Genomic DNA, 16,777 nt, shown 5'->3' with positions numbered 1-16,777 from the left:
AAACATTGCACGCCACAGACACAGGGATTTGCAGTTAAACCATTTGTGGAAGTATACGAAGTTAAACATCATTTGTTTAGCCCAGGTGAGCCGATGTTATCAAGCATATAAAATAAATATTGTGTGTACTGGAGTAGAACACTAGTATGTATTAAGTATGCAAAATTCTATCACATTTCGTCATATATACACTGATCTATATGATGAATATTTCACTCAAGAAACAATGAAAAATATGCATAGACATATCTTCTCAAACTAGTGTGGCTTTAACTGCAATCAAAACCACTAAAGTATATTCGTGGTCCAATTTTTATTTATTTATTTTTTAAGTAATTCCCAAACCACGAAAAGTTTATTTGCAAACCGATAGTACATTGATATCATGGGTCGGCTAAGATGTTTTTCTATTTTGATTATATATATGTTGTATTTTTACTCATTTTTATGTGGTGCTGAAACGATGATCTACAGACCAAACATGAAAATTTTCAAGGAAAGTGAAGCGTCTAATAAAGAGGAAGTCTCACACCATGTGATAAAATTCATCTCCTACCTAAAGACAATCACGAACATCCATGCCCGTGACGGGATTCGAACCCGAAACCTGTTGGTTGGAAAGTGAACACGCTAACCACTAGACCAACCAGGATGGCTAGTTGTTTATTTTGCAGAGTTTCCAGAAGAAAAAAAAAACTCTGTCATCTCTCGTGAGATTCGAAAGCGCACATAAATATTCCCACTTGGGTTGGAATTCTCCCTTGACATAAATGTACTTCAGTGTCCTTAGGCGAGAGATAAATTTCACTACCTGGTGTGAACCTCCCACCCTTATTAGAGGCCTTACATATCTTGAAAACGTCCCATGTTTAGTTTATGGACCGGCTAACTCACCTTTAGTCAAAAGAGTTCCTCACGTCACTGACAAGAATCGAACCCAGGTCTTTCCGAGCAAAGGGCTTCGTCTATACTGACTGAGCTATGGAGGTTCTTTAACCCATCCGGGATACTAAAATACTATAGGATTACAACCTTTCGTGAGAGAAATATAAAAAATCAATATATAACCTTCGCGTACTACGATAAGCTCTGTTTTTTTTTTCTGTCCTAGCAGATGTTTCTCATCGTTCGCAGTACACGACGAATTATTTTTCCCACTGACAGACTGAAATCTTAATGGCCAAAAATGTCTTCAGAGATTTATTACCGATTAGCTTTCAAGCTATTCGCGTCTTCGGTTCAGTTCCACCCACCACAGCGTCCCTGCCGAGCAAGCAATCTTCGAAGTCCAAGCATTGTCAGAAACACTTTCACGGCTCCCTCTACATTGACCATCTGATTAACGAAGTCTCAGGTATCCTCAGCGAGTGGCAATCAACTGTCGGATGTTCGGTTCGTTTATCATGTTTTATTCGAACAACAGAAACACAGGGCGTGGTCCGAAGACAAGACACGGAGACGGGTTAAGGGCATTGGAGAAAGCACATCTATACGACTTGCAAGAGTAATAATGGCGAAGGAAAAACAAGAAAGAATAAAATAGGAACCTAGAAACAGAAAAATGGGAGGATAAGGAAAAGAAAGTTACGACTTTTTCTATTTTATTTTCCTTCTTTACATAGGGTTTAGTTCTTTTGTAATTTGGTAGATCGTTCTTTATCAAGTGTATGCATAATAAATGGCCTGCGGACCAGGAATAGTTCGCATCCCACATCGATGTAAATTCTGAGTTCCTCTGGTTCTATAAAAATCTACATTAGGATTTGACATTTTGTGTAAAATATAATGAACTAAAAAAACGCAAAAAAAATTATAAAATCAGTAAAAATAGAAACTAATCCTTAGCTCTTCCACGGTACAAATGTACTATAAGTTTACAAATAAATATTTTATTTCGTATAATACATTACATTAATTCATTTTATGAGGTGAGTAATTTGCTGTTTTAACCTATTTTTAAATTAACCTAATTAAAATAATTATTTAGTTCTTTAGCTACAAATAAAATATAAAGCGTACAAGTAAAATTATAAAAAGTTTTATACTCCAGTATGATCTGATATCTCCGAACATTTTCTAAATGGCGGCATTTCCATCTACGCATGCTCAAATTTAGTGATTTCGTTCAGGCCATCTACTTGTTCAGGGAATACATTCATTTTATTTAGACTGCACTTGTTGCTCTCAAAAGGGAAAATTGCCCTTTCTCTTTTGAAAAGGATAGCAAGGGTGGAGGATGGGGGTTATAAAATACTTTGCGAAAAGCTAGGCGACTTCGTCAGTAGAAGTGGAAAGATGCAAGAAATACATCCGTGAGAGTTTCTCCTCCCCCCCCCACGAGTGGATTTTATGGATCATTACCCTCTTGGTTCATCTAAAAGAAATTTCCATTATTGATCTTTCCCTCTTTGTGGTTGTCTATCTATCACTCCCACCTCCGGCTGTCTCCGATTACTCTGTAAGTAACAAAAGACATTTAACCAAGTTAAAGTAGTGAATCACTGTAATTTTCCACCCTGCTCCTTCACTTATTAATAGAGTGAGCTAACTTTAAAAGCCAATCATTGTTCTGCTACAGCAGATAGTTAGAGTGGGGGGGGGGGGACCTGTCTACAGCCTCTGATCCATTGGATCGTTAGTAAACCATCTCTCTTTCTCTCATCACACACGAGGATCTAAAAGGTTTTTTTCCAACTGTGTTTTCTTTCAAGACTTAAAACCAGATATAATTTTATTTAAATATTTTTCTTTTCTCCAAGCATCTGCAGAAAAAGTAAACGATATTCGCTCTGGTTTACATTACACGAATTGAAAAGGTTTTAATATTTTTTTCGATTTTAAAAACGGTTTTTGATTTTCAATTACCTTATAATCTTAGAACCAGATTTCATCTGTCAGTAATGTTATTCCGATGCCATTTACTCCAGCTTAAAAGAGAAATTGATCCGACTGTCTTTTTTAATAGCATGTCTCCCTTAGTAGTTTTATTTAAATTAAGAACAAAATAAGAACAATCCACATACGAATAATAGTTGAAGATGTAAACTGCAGCTTATTGTGTCCCCAAAGAAACTAAGCCTATGAGAAGGAGATATTTTATTACATGCATATTCTCGATTCAGTCTATCGTTTTGGTGAAAAGTAAAAATTCGAAGGATAAAAAGAGCTCTCACAAAGATGCGTCATCTTTGGCATGGGTTGTTTAGTATTGCACTTTACAGAAATCTTCAAAATTCAAAAAAAAAAAAAAGTCAAAATTCTGCCGTAATGAAAGGTAAAAATAGACTCTTTTGGAGATCGTGTTTTTAAGTAATGCAATACTAAACCAGCCCATGTTAGTGATGAATTCTATCAGATAATTTTGACTTATTTTAACCCTTCGATAGCGTTGTATTGGTTTGACCCTATCAAAATGATATTTGCTATTCGCAAAATAAACTGTTCAACTTTCTCATAACATTGATTCTCGTGTTATATTATTTTAAAGAAGTTCTTAATGAACCAAATAAATATGAACATCTGGAGTTTTTTTAAACATATCTGCTTGTCTCATGACGTCACATCCATTTAGAGTGTGGTGTGGACTTTTTAACCACTGGAATATCACTTTTAGCTCGAGTTAAACAAGTAGTTGTCAAGAACGAAATATGCGGTGACTGATAATATTTTTGCAACAGTTCGTCATTTTTTGACATTATTACATATTATCCTGCTAATGGGCATTGAAAGTTTGCTACTAGTATAATTTATTTCTAGGCTTCAATTAAAACAGCGCTTCCCAAACTGTGGGCCGCGGCTCCCTTGGGGGCCGTAGGTTTTGTTGAGGGGGGCCGTGAAATAATGAAAACAAATTTAAAATGTTTTAAGACTAAGTATATTTTTTTTTATTTTAAAAGAAACGTATTTAACTTTTATTATTTCTTTTTTGTTATTTTTTATATTTTAATGGAAAACTTCACACATTGGTGTTGGTTCACAAACTTTGCTTCCTGCGTATTTCGGCGCTTAACGAATATTAGTAAATATTGCTTATTCATATGTTTCATTTCAAAGCAGTGGTTAATTGTATTTACTTCGAATGTTCTCCAGGGAAGTTCCAAATCTTTCTGTCCCTTTCATAATGCGTTCGTAATCAGGGACTGTTGATATTGACTTTATGTTGATATTGACTTTATATACATATCAAAACTCGTTTTATATTATCACTGTCATCCGAGCTAGTTTTCTGTTACCAATAAAAGTTTCGCATATACTTCACACATGAAAAAAAGCTTAAACAAGTTCATGTGGGGATATAGTAACTCGCTTGCAGTGGTAAACAACACGCCCTCCCTAAGAGCCACTATACTGCAGAGGCAATAAAAATAAGTACTTTTATTATGCCAGTGAATAAGGTATGAGGAGTCTGTGTAATATATTTCTCAACAAATAGTGCAATTAGAGACAACTGGGATAAAAACACTAATTAATGAATCACATGTCCCTTCATACAGAAACTATGCTGTATAGACTGAAACAAAACCATATGTTGCATGGGCAAACACAGTATCTAACTAAAAACTATTGTTATTAATTAGATGTATGTGAGTTCGATTTCCCAAGGCAGCAATAAAATTCAACCGGACGTGTAAAAATTCGTAAAAGTGTTAAAACTAAGTAATATATATATATATATATATATATATATTAAATGTTATGGCAGTTTCACATATGGAATTCGGTTGAAGAGAGTTAGCATTTCAACTCAATTGTCAGCTATGCTTTTATCTTTCGGTTGCGCGATCTTTTGTTAATACCGCACCAATCATATGCACGTTTTAATAAACAGACTGCCTTTGCTGTCTGTTTCGCGTTAGGCTTAATTACCGTAAAAGGAGAAAAGTCACAAAAGTGAAAAATGTTCCTGGTCCGGGGATTCCCGTATTCAGGTAATATTCACTAATTTCATGTTATCAGTCTGTGGTGTGCCAGTATTGGTAAGTGGTGATATTATTTGATCCATTCTACGTTAAAAAATTTAACCCTGAGATGGATAAGTGGTTGATAAAAAAAAAAAAAAAATCCCGCGAACAATCAGAAGAAGCAGAAACAGACTAAAAAAAAGGATAGTATTTCATATTTTACCAGAACAGACCGTATCGTATTCAGAACCGAACGGTAAGAGGCAAAAAATGTAATATGTGCATTTGATTTTTGCAATATTCGCTGTGTATGTTTTGTATTGAATAAAAATACAATAAATATAATAATAATATATCTCTATTACGAATTTTTTTCTAGGGGGGGGGCCGTGAAATATTTTAATTTTTGCAAAGTGTGCCCTGACATCCAGAAGTTTGGGAAGCACTGAATTAAAACATTTATATCAACTTTTATTGCTGTTATAATTTTAAAAATAGGTTCTTTGTTTTGATTTAACGAAAAATTCACAACTCTTCTGATTTATTGAGGCTAAATTTAAGTTCTTTATTGCTCAACTATTATCTTAGTAATTTCAGGTTAAAAAAAAGGAATAGATAAAATAAAATAAATATTTACGGTCTTCATTTGGTACAGAATAAGTTTGAAAATGATCTTAAAATTTCAAACATTGTATGTATAAATTATTAGAAAGGTCGTTTAACATTTTCGTGTGTTAATAATGGAATCGCAGGGATAATACTGCTTTTTTACATGATTTGTTATTAACAAATTAAATAAATTTAGAGATCCACTTTTTCCAACCCTTTACCAAGTGTAAATAAACTAAGTTTTGATCATTGTAATCTCATCACTCCAGATAGCACCGCTAGATGGAACTGTGCTAAACATCTTCATAGCAAGGTATCGGCATTATCGGGATTCATCTCCATAAGTTCTAAGCGATCCACGTAGATCATTCTAATCTGAACTGCTCTACTCATGAAATATTCAAATCCTTATCGTTGAAAACAATCGAGATACAGAGGAACTTGAACTTGAACTTAATTGGTTGATGGACTGAGTCCTTGACTCTTTATCCCTTCATCTGGATTTTAGATTATGGGTGATGAGATTATTGTGGGTAATTTACCCGCTCATTGGTGAGCATTGAGGCTGTATCAGCTTTCTCTTGCGATGGAGGATTTCGGTTTTTTATGTTTGAAACGATCTGAGGGCTTGTAGTCCGCTGCCTGTCGAACTAACTGATTTGGGTGATTATCCGTGATTGTGAAGAATTTCTCTGCAATGCTTGTCATGTAGGTCTTAATATCTGGAAGATTGGCTTCTTGATGTAATTGGATGTTTCTGATGAACCATGGGGCATTAAATGCCATTCTTAGGCATTTATTCTGTATTATCTGAAGTCTGTTGATGTTGCTTTTAGTCGTGTGACCCCAGGTTGGAGAGGCATAAGTTAGTTGCGGTCTGATTACCGATTTGAAAAGTAAGATTTTGTTGCTTATGCTTAGGAAGCTGTTCCTGTTCAAAAGTGGATATAGCTGTGCTATAGTCTGACTTGCCTTAATGGCAACACTATCCATATGTGACTTGAAGTTTAGACGTCTATCAAGATGAATTCCCAGATATTTGGTAGAATTGCGCCAAGGGATGATTTTACCAAACATTTGTATGCTTGTATTCGGTTCTGCTTTACGTCTGGTGAAAAGTACTGCAGAGCTTTTGTTTGCATTAATTGCGATACGCCACTTGGTGTACCAATCCTCCAATTCATTGACTGCTCTCTGTAGCTTGATTGTGGCCAGGTGTGGACGGAGGGATCTGGCTATAATGATTGTATCGTCGGCATACAGAGCGGTGATAGCTGGAGACAGTTTGGGGAGATCTGCCATGTATATGGAGAAGAGTAGGGGAGAGAGTAGAGAGCCTTGAGGTACTCCGGCCGTGATTCTCCTCTCCGTGGATCTGATACCGTTGAGTTTTATTTTAAATTTTCTGTTGTGTAGATATGATTTGATAAGTAGCACTAGTGGCAATGGAATACCAACTTCGTGTAGTTTAAAAATTAGTCCATGATGCCATACTCTATCAAATGCCTGGGTGATGTCTAGAAAAACTGCGCCAGTGTGTTGGTGCCATTCATACCCTTGGGTTATATGTTCGATAACTCTGTAAATTTGTAGCGTTGTGGAGTGATATTTCCTAAATTAGTCCATGATGCCATACTCTATCAAATGCCTGGGTGATGTCTAGAAAAACTGCGCCAGTGTGTTGGTGCCATTCATACCCTTGGGTTATATGTTCGATAACTCTGTAAATTTGTAGCGTTGTGGAGTGATATTTCCTAAAGCCGAATTGAGATACAGAGGACAATTGACAATTGACATTTATGTCTTTAAGGGTGAAGCAAGATGCTTTTCATATTCCCCGCTATCTGTCGTGGTTACAGTGAGGGTAAAATTTACGAGCAGTTTGCTCGCCCTGAATGGGCATGGAGATTATGCATCGTTATAGGAGGCTAATATAGTTTTTGGTCTTCTATATTTGAATATGTCCGTTGGCTCATATGCTGCAGCTTGTTGAATCAAATCATTGGGGTGTGTGGACGTCTTTAGAAAAAACTTGGAAGCTAAGGATTGTAGATAAGAGAGAATATATGGAATATTTGTGTCTCTATGGAGCTGGCTGTTTCTAACATACCACGGGGCGTTCAGAATCATTCTCAAGCACTTGTTCTGCACACGCTGAATCTTGATAATGTTAGCGTTAGAGGTGTGGCTCCAGGCTGGAGAGGCATAGGTGATTATGGGACGAATCGTCATCTGGTAAAGTTGCAATTTGATTCTGTTGCTGAGCTTGCTATTTCTATTAATTAGCGGGTAAATCTGAGCTATGGCTTTAGATGCTTTTGCACATGCAGACTTGATATGTTGGTTGAAAGATAGCTTTTTGTCGAGAATTACACCCAGGTAATTTGTTTCTGTCTGCCAGGGAATTTTAGTATTGAATAGTAACACATCTCCTGCAGGAGACATTGGCCTTTTTGAGAAAAGAACCGCTGAGCTTTTCAGGGGGTTGACTTCCAATCTCCACCTAGAGAACCAACCCTCCAGCTTTAGAATGTTTTCTTGAAGCTTTCTAGTAACGAAGTGGGGTCTGAGGGATCTGGTTAGTATTGCCGTATCGTCCGCATACAGCGCTAAAATGGAAGTCATCGGATTGTGAGGGATGTCTGACATGTATACAGAAAACAGCAATGGAGCCAGTAGAGATCCCTGTGGCACTCCAGCAAAGATATGGCGCTGGGACGATATAGAACCGTTAATTTTAACTTGCATTGTTCTATTCTGAAGATATGAACGGATTAGATGAACCATTTTTAGTGAGATGCCGGCTGAGATAAGTTTGTGCAGGAGTCCAAAATGCCAGATTTTATCAAATGCTTTAGATAGGTCTAGGAAAACAGCTCCTGTGTACTGGCGCCAGTTGTAGCTGGTGATGATATATTCCACAATTCTATGGATTTGCTGGGTAGTACTATGGTGTTGCCGAAAACCAAACTGTTCTTTAGGGAGGATGTTTAGGTCATTTATTGAGGTTTGGAGTCGTGAGAGGATGACCTTCTCTGCAATCTTACCCAGGTTGGAGATGAGACTGATTGGACGATAATTCTGCGGTAAGTGTGGGTCTTTGCCTGGCTTATGTATAGGAATCACATCAGCCAGTTTCCAGGTGGAAGGAAAATAGTGAAGTCTTAAGATTGCATTTATTATACTGGTCAGATGCACTATAGCTTTTCGAGGCAGCAGCTTGATCACCCTGTTTGAGATGCTGTCTGGTCCAGGAGCTTTATTGTTCTTAAGTTTTTTAATAATATCATATAATTCAACAGGTGATGCGGGTGCAATATGATCAGCACTGGTATCCGGGAGGTTTAGTGCATGTCTAACCTGTCTGTGGATTTTATACAGATGATTGAAATCAATGTTGTTATAAGATGGTTTGCACTGATCCTCAAGATTTTTAAGTATGGCTTCTGCCTTATCTGCATCTGTGTGGATTAGGCCCTGGTTTGAGATTATAGGGGGGAGGGATCTGTTTTTGTTTTTGATGTTTCTCAGTAGGTCCCAGATAGAGTGATCAATAGGTGAGATAGAGGCTAACTTTTTATCCCAAACTTCGTTTCTATGCGTTTTAAGTGCATCTCTTACTGCTCCATTCAATCTATTAAGCACTGTCTTATCCTGAGGAGCGCGAGTGTTACGAAATCTCTTCCTAGCTCTGTTCTTCTCTCTGATCAGGTCCATAATGTCCTCAGGCAAACGATCAGGCTTGGGAACAGGTTTCTGGAAGGTTGCAACCATTATAGCGGACTTAATCTGTTGGGTGAGGCTAGTCACTGCAGAATCCACATCTTCTGGTGTGCATATGTGTGGGACGGGTCCTATTTGATCCCGAAGTGCTTTAGACAATCTCTCCCACGATATGCCTGAATGAGGAGGAGACAGGCATTCTTGTTCTCCCAATTGCAGTAGAATTGGGTTGTGATCCGACGACAGCTCGTTTAGTGATGTAAGGCTGTACTGTAGTTTAATGTCTTGCAGGATGGCTATATCCAAGATGTCAGCAGTGCCAGATGTACTGAGATGAGTTGGTTCGGTAGGTCCAGCCACAACAGCATGGTTTAATCCTGTGTAGCTAGAAAGGATACGACCATTTTTGTTAGTGGATTTACTGTTCCAAGCAGGATGCTTTGCATTGAGGTCTCCAGCGATGATGATCGGTCCTTTTACTCCAAGGATGGCATCCAGATCTGAGGTCAATAATGTCTTTAATGGAGGGTTGTAAGCAGAAAAAATTTTGAGGTTCCCAATTGAGTTTGTGAGATGAATCAATGTAAATTATATATATTTATTAAATACAAATAATGAAATGGTAGATAGTTATATTTATTAAATACTTAGAATTAAAATCAGCCATGCTAATTTTATGCACTAAGTCACTAAGTATATTATACTCGACAAAAATTTTTATTTCTATTTTATTATTTTTCCTGATCGTTAGTGTCTCCTACTGATGAGGGTTTTGAGGCAACTGATTTAGTTAGCAGCCTCTAAATATAAGTAGCTTACTCGTGAATGACTTCACGTGAAGCTTGGGTTGCTTACACTTGATTAAGGATTAAAACAAAAATATAATTTTATAATTTATTCAGTATGGGAAATTATATTTATAATGAAAACACTGATTCAACCAAGCGTAGCTGAATAGTCTCGAGGGCTGTGAAGAGATTATAACGAACTTCTGATAATCAATCCACAAATAACTGAGGGATTATCCCTCAGCAGACGTTCAGCCAGTTGCGTATGGGTGGACTATTATCACTACAAAAACTACCAAACAATCCGAAATTGTTCCAAATAAAAGAAACTCCTCACTCCTACTTAACGATGAGGTAAATATCCTTGCTCGCAACCGAAGACGTTCTCTCTTATATTCCTTTATTTTTGTTCGTGTTTTGTTCTCCCAATCTACGGGTGCAGCTGTGTTTTACCTTGGAAAAAGGCAAGCAAACTGCTAGCTAACTTTAGTCCTCTTTTTTTTTTTATCTTTTTTCCAACCAGTAGCTCGCGATGTAATCAAAGTATGAGGCTTCTGTTTTTGTTTTGCATTTGCCTCCGTTGTCCAATTCTATTCTTTTGTTCTTTCAGATTTATTTCGTTACCTCTACAGCAGCGCCCTCTTGTGATCAGAAGGAAATGCTTCTAGCAAATGCGGTTTTCCTTTTTTCCTTCTTTTAATCTTGTTAGTAACTTACCGGCTCTCTATGAACAGGTAAATTGGTCATTTCTTTCGCTGGGAACATTTTTTTTTATTATTATTAGAAACCGTGTTATCCTTGACCTTTGTTTCTATTCGCCACTATCGCATAACAACCTCCGTGGTTTCTAAAAATAAAAATAACTTCCGCAGAGCTACTCAAAAATTTACTTCCATTCGTTCTATTAAATAATGTACCTTTGAACTTTCTTAGTAAACACGTTCAATAGGAGAAAGTAATTAAGGTAAAGTTAATCAAGTCCTTCTCGCAATTCTTAGTCTTTATTAAGTACCTCACATTATACCTATTTAAAAACTAAACGGCTTCCGCAAACAAGTTGCTGGCTTCTCGGATATTTAACGCAACCTCTGATGATTTTTAGTTGAATTAAACTTTGAACCGTACGTGTCGACATTAACGATCGTGCAACTGTTCACAAATAAAAAAAAATCTAGAAATCTAGAAATCCCGTTATATAAAGTGCATGCGATGAGATCGAAACAGCCTGACACAATGACGCCTTTCGTTTATAATAAAAAACGCAAATCACAGCAAAAATCTGCACGCACTCACAGTCCTAACACTCCTCCCCCCTCGTATGAACGGGCGACAGTTACAGGGACCGACAAATTCGCCCGACATACGGTCGAATTTGTCTTGACATCCCAATCAGAGGGGAACAGTGCGCTGTTGTGGTCCCCAACTTCGTTCTTTTATCAAAGCTCTTTTTCTCCCCTTATATATCCCCCCTCCCTCGACTTCCTCCATACCCGGAGAACGATTATTGATAGCGGGATGTCGAGTACTTCGCGCCATCTTGCTAGGGCTGTTTCTTCCCTAGATTGGACCTAAATCGATAGTTCTCAGAGCACCCTATTCATTTGGCACAGCATAGAAGAGCAACCTATCTGCAAGCACGCCCTTGTTCGCTCTACCCTCCCCCAATTTCCCCATCCTCTTTTCATCCATTCCTTCATTCTGTCTTCCTGGCTCTTTCTTCTTCTTCACTTCCCAATATTGCACTACTACCGACGCGTAGCCAAGCCTCCCCCCCCCCTCCTTCCCCATCCCCTGAAGAGGCTGCAAGACACTGTCGCTACTCTAACAACTAGTTGACGAGATGAAAGAGCTTGGCTGCCTTTCCAGGCTACCAAATACCACCCTGGTAATAAGAAGTGCTTGCTGCCGTCTGTCAAATGATAAGTTAGTTTCACTGAATATGTATGCGCTTTCGGTTCGAGGATATACTACGTACATTTGTGTCTAATGACCCAGAATTCCCAAACGATGGCTTCACAGAAGCTTTATAACCTACTGAGCAGAAAGATGGGGGACTTCCTCTCGTAAATGCTCAGTCTTCTATCGCTGGCAAAAACGATCGCATTTTCCTATCAATTAGGTCCATGTGTGTTCCTCTTTAAGAAATACACTTGGGCTACACGAAATCGAAGCCTCCAGTGCATTTATTTTATTGGTCATCCCAGACTATTAATGCTCAGTTATATGTGCAACGTGTTAAGATCTTCAACAAAAAAAAAAAAAGAAAGAAACAATTTTCTGTTCCTAATAACGAATTGGGTTTTCATTTGTAATAAGAAATTAACATTCCTTATTAATAAATATATTATCTTTAATGTAATTTTTTTAGAAATTATTATTCTAAAAATGACTTTTTTTATTTGTCTTTTATTTAAAAAATGGCCCTTCGAAAATTTTTGTTTATCAAGAAAAGATGGATAATTATTTATTCTTCATAAAGAAAACCTTTATTAAAATGGTTTTATTTTTAATAAAGAAATTCTTATCATTCATACTAAACTGTTTAATTAATATAATAAAACATTATTTATCCATTTACATATTTAATACATACTGTTTCTCCTTTCAGAGACCTAATCAAATTTTGTTTGTGTTTTAAGTTAAAGCTTATAATATAATAATATTTTCAATTAATATTAAATTGTAAAAGACAACTTCCGTAATATGGTTGCGTTGAAAATTATTGTACAAAATTATTTATTCACGCTATATTTTCAGCTGTTCATCATAATACATAATTATATTTTTTGCCCTTCGTGATAAACGATTCTTTTAAATTTTTTGCCCTTCGTGATAAACGATTCTTTTAAATCATAGACGTGCTTGCTTAAAAACATTGATAAAATCTTATCATTCTTTACTCCATTATCATTAACGTTTTTAATTATAATTTGTTTACATAAAATATAAAAATAGGTTTTGGAAAGATTTTAAAGTTTTCTTCTTGTCTTTGAAAAATTATAAAAATATTTCATTTTAAAAGATTTATAATTTAAGACAACATAGTTTTTTTATAAATTTTAAATGTTATTTGTTAAAATTTTAGTTATATTTATTAAAACATCCATAGATTGCAAATAATAACTAGCAATATCGATCAAAATATGAATCATTTTAATAATCATTATTGAGTCAAATGTGTCCAATAATTATATACAATATGAAGAAGAACTTATAATAATAATAGCATATTTAATCATGTAAATAAATTATGATATTTCGCATATGGTAATAGTAAATTTCTGAAAAAATAAATTATTGTGCAAGAAACTGTGAAAAACCTTCTATGGCAAAATTCTAGAGATGTCTCTCTCCATTTCGAAGATTAATCAAGGGAAAGACTGCGCTATGTTTTGTACAAAATGGACACTTCTCAATAAATACAGACTCTCTGCTATTTCCTCTACTTCTGATTTGTCACTCATTTTTTACTAACAAAACAAAAAGTGATGTTTTGAAAAGATGATCATTTTTTATCATTTCGTTCAGAAGAAGCGTTTTATCTTCTTGGAGGGTTTTATATTCGTCCCATGATCATTTCTGGCAGACATCCAATAGACATCAGTAATGGAGACCATAGAATGCTCGTTGTGTGTGAGAGAGGTCAACAATGTTTCTACAAGAAAAGATATGTTCTTGCCTTGCTGATTGTGGTGGTGGTGTGGACTTAATCTTATGTTCTTCGCCAATCTACCCATCAATCTTCCTCGAGATTGTTGTGTCAGTTCACATTGGAGATATTCTTACTTTTGTTTATTCCTTTTGTCGAGTTGTAAAATAGCTCTGAGGCTTTCTCTAGTAGCAACACGCTCGTCCATACACAATCGTGTTCTTTCTTTCCTGTAGATACTCGTGCTAAAAGAAATCCCGAAGTTTTTATGTACTTCCGTTTGCTCATCCGTTTCTACATTGATCGATTAGCATATTTCCTGGCCTTAAAATATGTCCATAATGGTGTTTGTAGTGATTATGAAATGCTAACAATCATAATCCGTCGAAAGACTTGGCTTTGCAGCATCTTCCTGTTGATATGAAAATGAGATGTCGCTCAACCTATGGAGATGAAGAATTCATGAGGATATCTCCGTAAAAAAAGGAAAGACGAACAAGATTTCTGACCACATAGCACTTCCTTTCTAAGAGTGTCTTCCTTTTTATAGCCTCCAAGCTACTTAAGTAAGTGTTTCAACTTTGCGACTCTGTACAGCCAGCTCCTCTTCGCCCTCCATCCATATTACAACTCGCATTCAACAAACCGACGGTCGTTAAACTAGCCGAGATGATTCCAGCGAGAACATCCTGCAAGTGTGTTGTCTAGTCACTTCCTGTTCGTCGCCACGGCGAGGCATTTTATCCCCCCCCTCTCATCCCATACTCCCCCATCTCTCTCTCTCTCTTGCGGCGCCGATCTTTCAGAATTTAAACAGTGGGGACACTTTATAGAGAAAGGGGGGAAGCGAGAGGAAATGGGGACTTTTAACACGCGTCTGTTTGTCCAACGAATGCATTAAAATAGTGAGTCATCCCCCAATCTACATTTACCTCTCGGTAAACTACAGTTACAGCGCATTCATCAATCTTGGATGAGACAGTGTTAAAAGGTATACGTGATATATACAGTTAGATTATATTTATGTGTAAACCTCCGAGTATATTTGCATTTAAAGGAAAATATACTTACAGCTAATCCTGTGGATTTCTGGATTTTTTTTTCAATAGGCTTTTCTTAATCACAAATGCATGGTGATGCTGTAGATCGTAGTCATAGTAGCAAATCAATAATATCAAAATCTGTTTATTATACTTTTTGCACTTTTCTAATCCTAAAGACAATTACATAAACTTCATTCATACGCTATCCCTTGTAAACTGATTAAGAATTTTTTTTTTTATGTAATTGATTTAGTTGTAACAGATTGTGTATGTTTAATGAAAGATATGTTTTTTCAGTAAATATTTGTTAAATAATTAGCACATGTAAACACAAGAGAACGTAACTGTTGTAATATTTTTTTGAGAAACCGACACTGTTGAGTCGTAATTAAGTAGTATATTTTTAAAAAGTATTTTTTCATTGGTCGCCTTAAGAGTTTTGAAACCACCTACTCTTCTCCGTGTACCCCTGAACATGTGGCTTTACCCCATACCACTTCAGCAATACACTGTTCTGATAGCTTAACTAAACGCTATTTTATTGGCTGTTTTCTTTGAACGACTTTTTTCAGCAAATAGTGTAACAACACTATTGACGATAATAGTGTTGATAATAGGTTTTGAATAATAGTTCGTTTAAAAAAAAACGTAAATATGCTGTGTATACAATATCATAAAACAAAAGATAAATGTCTTTATTTATTTTTAATTTGTTTGTAATATAGAGTTTCAATAAAAGCTTTATCTAACATAGAGCATCATAAAATAGAGACGTAATCAGTGAATAGCGTACTACCATCCAATGGCTTATCCCTTAATAAAATATAATTTTATCTTAAGATTTCTTGATAATAAATGATATTATTTTATATAAAAATTAAATAATTGATATAAATATTTAAATTATTTTTAGATTTAATTTATATTTTGTGATAGAAAAAATATTTCTTTTAAATGCTATTACACCTTATAATTAATATTATAAATTTTCCTAAAATAGTCACGAACTAATGGCGTTTATTAATGGTATTCGTGTTATTGAATAACAGGTAGCTTAAATTTAGGTTAAAACATTAAAATCTCTTCAAGAGTTTCTTTACCGTTCGCAAGAAATGAGATTGCATATATCGGTAAAAATCATTCGTATGTGATTACCGTTAGCGGAGGTCAAACTTGTAGATTAAGTTTCTCATACGGTGATCCATCTGTAGAGACGCAGTGCCTATGAGAAGTAGAAACAAGCTTTGTTAGATGCGAAGAATGATCCACGCGCCGCATCAAAACCCCGTGAGAGCAGCAAGTTCCCATTTCTTCTTCATCGATTGGTTTCAGCTTCATTGGGCTCGTCGTCAGAGACATATAGGTGATCTGCTCACGTTACCTACCTATGATCTACGAATCAATAAGACTTTTCTTTGTGGCCCAGAGAAATCGCGAAAGAAGAAATAAAAGGCTAAGAAAGTCGGACACAAGTCATTACTTGCGTGCGGGTTAAAGTTCAGACGCATTCTTCTCTTCACTTTTACTCTTTTTTTTTTTTTGCTAAAGAATTGTAAGAGGAGCCTAATTCAGAACTATACAGGGGCATCGGAAAGGGCACTATGGACAGAGAGAGAGATACAATCCTTTAATACTGAATTTTTGTTATTCGCTCTGCTATGTCAGCACCATCTTGGCTTTCTCAGCCTTTTATATGTTATGAATCATCAGAAATGGATGGTTGGTTGCTTAGCAACGCATTTTCATTTCATGATAGTTTTTAGAATCATACTGAATTAAAATATATAAATTTATGACATTAAGACACTTTTGTTATTCTGTGTGTGTGTGTGTGTCTTTCTCCTTTTGTTTTGTTGATGGAGTCCCTTCAGAGTCATCACCATATCATGGTCATTAAATGTTTAGAAATCGGATAAACATTTTCTTAAGTAGGCAGAGTACCTAACTGTTCTAAGAAATGGAAATTTCTGAACGTGAAACTTAGAATAAGTGCAAAGCCTTCCACATTAGTTGCCTTGGTACTGCGATGTTCTACAGTAAACCACTCAAAAGTGATCATATTAC

Source organism: Typopeltis vanoorti, chromosome 18 (genome assembly GCF_054136105.1).
Source record: "Typopeltis vanoorti isolate ZY-2024b chromosome 18, IOZ_Tvanoo_1.0, whole genome shotgun sequence".
Taxonomy (NCBI): domain Eukaryota; kingdom Metazoa; phylum Arthropoda; class Arachnida; order Uropygi; family Thelyphonidae; genus Typopeltis; species Typopeltis vanoorti.
Note: the sequence above shows the minus strand (reverse complement) of the source record.